This window comes from Leguminivora glycinivorella, chromosome 2 (assembly GCF_023078275.1).
Source record: "Leguminivora glycinivorella isolate SPB_JAAS2020 chromosome 2, LegGlyc_1.1, whole genome shotgun sequence".
NCBI lineage: Eukaryota > Metazoa > Arthropoda > Insecta > Lepidoptera > Tortricidae > Leguminivora > Leguminivora glycinivorella.
The window spans coordinates 33,081,914-33,087,913 of record NC_062972.1 but is presented as its reverse complement, the minus strand read 5'-3'; the positions used below and the strand labels follow the sequence as shown (position 1 = coordinate 33,087,913).

The 6,000-nt window shown below is 34.4% G+C and overlaps 1 protein-coding gene across 1 annotated transcript in view; it reads left to right on the top strand.

Moving 5' to 3' along the window:
• Positions 1 to 526: 526 nt before the first annotated feature.
• Positions 527 to 6,000, top strand: part of LOC125239451 (protein madd-4) — a 699,588-nt gene continuing 694,114 nt past the window's right edge. Inside the window, exon 1 of the mRNA XM_048147057.1 lies at positions 527 to 792. The gene's annotated coding sequence lies outside the window, so the exon portion shown is untranslated. The remainder of the gene's footprint in view (positions 793 to 6,000) is intronic.

The window sequence follows — 6,000 nt, the reverse complement described above, 5'->3', positions numbered from 1 at the left end:
TCATAGTTTAAGAAAAAAACTGCATTTACGCAGCGCCGAAAAGAAGATGCTGCTTCCCAGTTCCATCAAGCAGAAAACAGTATACTTACAAACCCTCTCTAAGTGTCTAATCTAAAGAATGATTGAAAATCGTCATAAAAGCGAAGGTAATAGTCCAAATCGACACATAATAAATAAAACCAAAAGCAGCAGCGCGAAAGTTTCGCCAAACTTATATTTTCATCAGAATTCAAGCTGTGAAACGCCGCAGCCAATAAATTATATAATTTCAACCCATTTGTACTGCGCATTCTTCAAAACACTTCCAAACAATTCCAATCAAAACCCTAAACGCAATGATAATAAAACCAAAATCACTAAAGTGTCAAGTAAAAGGGGTTGACGCGCCGGGTTTTTGTCCATAGATAATCTAGAGCTTATAAGGGAACTTTTTAAATGTAAAAACGCAATGCGACATAGGACGTTCCGTTGTACGAAGAGGGAACCATGCGCAAAGCATTCGGGTAGTCGCTGCGACCGCCGGAGGCCGTGTCGCTAGAGCTTTGGTCCCGCGCGAGCGTAATTTAAAAAAATTCGACGCGATGTGATTTGAAATTCGAACGCCGCGGTATCTGTGCTCGGAATTTAAAAAATATTCGGAAGTGACGTGAGTGGATTTGAAGTTTTTGAAATTGGAATTAAGTGTTTGAGAAGTGTCGAGATTTGAGTGTTTCGTTGTGTTGTAGACCGGATTTCCTGTTGGCATCTGAAGTGTGTTGTTTGCTGAAATTGGATATTGTGTTGTTAACTGAGGTAAGTCTAATATAGTGTTTTATATTTTAATTATTTAGTGTAGGTACTTAAAATAAAATTATTTTACATTAAAAAATTAGTTTACTTTATTAGGTGTTGATATAAAAATAATCGTATACTACGTATGACAAAAATACAAAATTACCTACTTATAATTTACTTTAGTCGTATATATTATACATTGTATTATCTACTTAATTATTTTCATATTTGCAAAATTTAAAAACAGAAGAAATCCTCAAGAAATACGTTTGATCGGTAATTAAATGCAAAGTTATCTCCCAAATGCCTACGTTTACGGTCATAAATTCAGATTTACGAGTTACCTGTGTTTGAGGATCCCGAAATGTAGGCAACATTTTTTATAATTACTTATGCAGATATGGTATTATCATTTAGAGAATATACGTAAGGATTAAAGTTAAAAAATGAATAAATTAATCCAAATGTCTTTCCCATCACGGAAACCATAGGGTACTCCAGACCTTTGGGATTCATGCGCGGAGTCGACGTCAACACGTAGAGGCCCTTTTGACACTTTAATGAATTGTAAGTGGTACATCGAGGGGATGCTGCCCTTGCTTGTATCATGGGATACACGCAGAGGCAGCACCCGTCAGGGTGTAAGGACTATTTGATAGTTAAATAATCCAAATTATTATTACGAGTCTAGGTATATGTATGTAGTTGTAGGTATAGGTACAGTCAACCAATTGGAACCCTTGGCCACTGTAGAACTATGTCACAGCGCCGTTATAAACCCGATTGTAAGAAATCTCTTACTGCTTGTCATTTTGACATGGTTGTAGAGTGCCCTAAGTGGTTCCAATTGGTTGACTGTAAAGTTATACACGGTGAGACTCAATCATATAACCGTATAGTAATTGCTTACTTTCTACTATTGAAGATTCCTAGTGTGCTTTAAATTCCAACTGAAATTCGTATAAAATAACCACAAAATTAAAATTTTGAAAAAACCCCCGACCGCGACATAGTGGACTGATTTTTATGAAACGTGGCTAAGAACACTCCCGACTAACTCAGTTTTCAAACAAAAAAAACTAAATCGAAATCGGTTCATCCGTTCGGGAGCTACGATGCCACAGACAAACACACACACAGACAGACGGACAGACAGACAGACACGTCAGACTTACAACACCCCGTCGTTTTGTGTCGGGGGTTAAAAATGGACCCCTTAGACACAAAACCTTACAAGTAGAACTCGTTCTAAAATAAAAGAAAAAACAATTAGGCGAATAAAATTCGGTTTGTCTTTTATCGTTCACAGAAAAGAGGTTAATATAAAATCTTAACAAATATTTATTTTACTCTTTAGATAACACCCAGACTTATTAAATAAGTCTTCAGTAGTTATTTGCGAAGAAATACCTAAAGCCTTTGTTTCACTTTAATTAGATCTGTGAAACAATGCTGGCTAAAATTAAACACTTAGGAAGTGAAAGAAAGATCATTAAGTCAATTAATCTAAATGAAAGTAACTTTCCGTACGAAATAGTGAAATGAAACCTTAAGAGGATACGGTAGCGGAAATGCTAAAATGGAAAGGAGCCCCCCTTTCAACTTGGGAATTTCAGTTAAATATACAAGTGTTATCAACTAGATTTATCGAAAAAAAAATTGTCCATTAAAAACAACTCAGTCAAAAGTTATTTCAAAAAAATCTTTAAAATCGAGGTTCCGCTCTCGACTCTTTCCTCCTTCAAAACTCAATCAATCGGAACGAAATTTGAGAATCTGAATAACAATGAAATAATCTATGTCGGACCGTTTAGCTTTTTTGGTTAATTGTTACCAATCTTGAGTATCACACCTTTATTTTGCGCCACAATGAAAAAGGCCGTTTTTGGAATTTTTTTATTGGCTCTAGTGTTTAAAAAGCAGAATATCAAAAAAATCAAAAGGGTCCGACACAGATAAAAATAATAACAATCTGTGTTGAAAAAATCATTGCTCTATCTTCAAAAACCAGGGAGGAAATAGTCGAGAGCGTATCGTCTTAAATGGCTATAATTCTCATTAAGCGACTGACTGTCTGTCTGTCTGTTATGCTAAATATCTTGAGAACTGAAGCCTGACCAAAAATATATGACTACTACTTACAAGCTTTTGCCCGTGGCTTCACTCGCGTTATACTTATTCGAAAATTGCGGAACGCTCCATATAAACTTCCACCCCCCATTTAAGGGAAGTAGGGGGTCACAAACAGACAAAAAGTAGCGTATGTCACTCTACTCACTCTCCATTCTGTCAACTATTTCTACTTAAATAACCACGTCAATTTGTCGCTCCGTTTTGCCGCGATAGACTGACAAGCAAACAGACACACACTTTCCCATTTATAATATTAAGTAGGGTAATTCCATGGCAGAGAGCGAAAAAAATCAATTTTTTGAGGTCAGAATTTTTAAAATCTGGTTATGGGGTAAATGTTCTTTGGCTCTAGACCTTACTTGAACCGATTTTTTTTTAATAAACTGAGTTTATCTAAGTATGCCAATTTTTTAAAAGTTTAAAATGCGTGCTTTTTAAGATACGTGCGTGAACTGAACTAATTAAGACTCACATTATATTCAAGGGATTATTCTAATTATAAAAAGTAGCTGACATTTTTAGAAAAATACTAAAATAACATAATATTCAAAAAATCCAAAAAATTATTAAAAACTGAATATCTTTTTTGGGGGAAATAATATATCCCTAAAAATCCCTAAAAATCCCCCTCATATCCCTAAAAATCAAGGAATCCTGTATTTTTTTACTTCTGTAACTTTTACTTCATATTTCGATCACTAACTATAAAAAAATACGTTTCATAGGACGTAACAAAAGTTACTGATTTCTTTAAACGCAAGTTACCAATGTTTTGCATGGTTATTTTCATAATTGAAAAATATTAAGATTCCTTTTTGCTACATAAACATACCTGTACTCTTAACTGACACGATTTAAGTTACAAGAAAATTCGTAAAGCAATATGGAAATAAAAAAAAATCGTATTTAAATGATGCTTTAAAAACCCATGTCCAATTTCAGTAACGAAAGTTAGCACCTCATTTTAGTATACTGAGGCCAGAAAATGGTTATGTTTCAAATAATTTCCACTTTAGTTTAATGAGATTTAACTGTATTAAATGGTGCACCAGCAAAAAAAGATATTTAAGTATGAATCAAGCCACAAATAACCTTTGTTTGACAACTTTGCGTTCTAAATGTAACGCAAGTTATCATGGAATTACCCAGTATGTATTATTTATGGTTTTTCAAAGTTGCCTCATATCAAAGTATCGTTTTTTTTTTTTTTTTGTTGGTAAGCGATCACCGTCGCCCATGGACACCCGAAACACCAGAGGTGTTGGAGGTGCGTTGCCGGCCTTTAAGATGGGTGTACGCTCTTTTCTTGAAGATTTGAAGGTCGTTTCAACTACCTTTATCAATAAAAAAAAAAACCTATGATCATCGCTTCTCGGATAATATTAGGCTGGTTCGAAAAGCCCCTTATTTTGAAAAACTTACGAAATTACAACTTGCCCTGAACAAATTTTAATTATTTTCCGATAAATTAATCCATAATAATATATTTTTTACGCATAGTCAGAAGATTCGCGCGCCTGGCAAAATAAAACAATCAAATAAGTAAGTTATAACTTTTTTTGACAAAAATGTCATCTTAATTAAATGATTAAATGAATACTGGATACTAATTTAACTTAAATGAATTTATCCTTCAACAGGAAACTACTATTCTCTTATAGGGATAAGCTGGCCTTTGTATCTGTATTCCTACAAATTGTATATAAACTTGTACACAATAAAGTGATTACTACTACTACTACTATTCATCGAAAAGTCACAGTTCCTATGACCACATGCTCAGGTCTATGGTATAAGATAAAAATATTTTTACATTACATTTATCTCTTGTAGAGAAGAGTCGCAAAGTCTAAGTCAAAATACATAATTTATTCGAGTGTAAACAATACCAATATACACACAAAGTTTTACACATTACACAGGCAATCTTAAAAATCAAAATCAAAATAAAACACATAATCCTAGACCAAATGTGTAGGTAGCTACACGAGCTTATTCCACCGTCCCCATTCTACCATCGGACTCTTAGACGCACGGCCGGTCTCCATCCTTACTTGGTAGATATTCTGCGAATTCGCACGAAGCGCTGTGCTTCTTCTTTTCTTATGCGTACTGCCAAGGAGTGGAATTCCTTGCCGGCGGCTGTATTTCCGAGCTCATATAACCTTCAAATCAAGAGTGAACAGGCATCTTCTGGGCGAGCTCACTCCATCGTAGGCCTCGTCTTTGCCTTCGGTTAGTCTGTGACCAAGAGTAAGCCCATTTTTAATAATAAAAAATATATTTGTACCTTAAAATAAATAAAATAACCCAAAAACTTAAAAGAACTTAGTTTTCGTTTACCAAACTTAAACCACGTAGGCCCCTGACTATCCATCAAACTAGACGTCTAGACAAACGCTAACCCTCCAGCTTACGAACTTAAATTACATGTTACACAGGCAGCGGGAGGGTTAACTGTTGCGTAACAGATGTACTGAACAGGGTTATTGATTTTCATCACACTCGCATTAAATGTGGTATTGCACGTAAGTATACCGGGAGTTATAGAAGAATCGTTCTCTCTAGGGAGTTATGAAATTTATAGTAAGTACCGTATTTTTTTTACATTTTTACATATTTGTTTTATATTGCAAGTGTGATGAAAAACTTTGTGTATCACATGGAGTGTAAAAATATTGCAACTCGAGTTTTTAAATCGTCGCGATTAAACTTACTCTCGTGACGTATTACGAACTTAAATTACATGTTACGCAAGCAGCGGGAGGGTTAACCGTTGTGTAACAGATGTACTGAACAGGGTTATTGATTTGTGTAAGTGGATGTTGATATCGGCGTTATATTTGGGTGAAATGGTTACGATTGTTAATAATTGGGTCAAAAATAGTCAAAATCATGACAGAGCTTTTTTGTCAGTATGAATGAAAAAAGTGGTGTATGTTTTTTATATGCATATCAGAGTAAAGCTCATAATAATATATACTTATCTTTTTTTTTTCAAATTACAAGTCAATTCAGAAAATAGGGGCACTTTTACATATACAAAACATTTAAAGTTGAACTGAAATTACAATTGATAATACTAATTCTAAG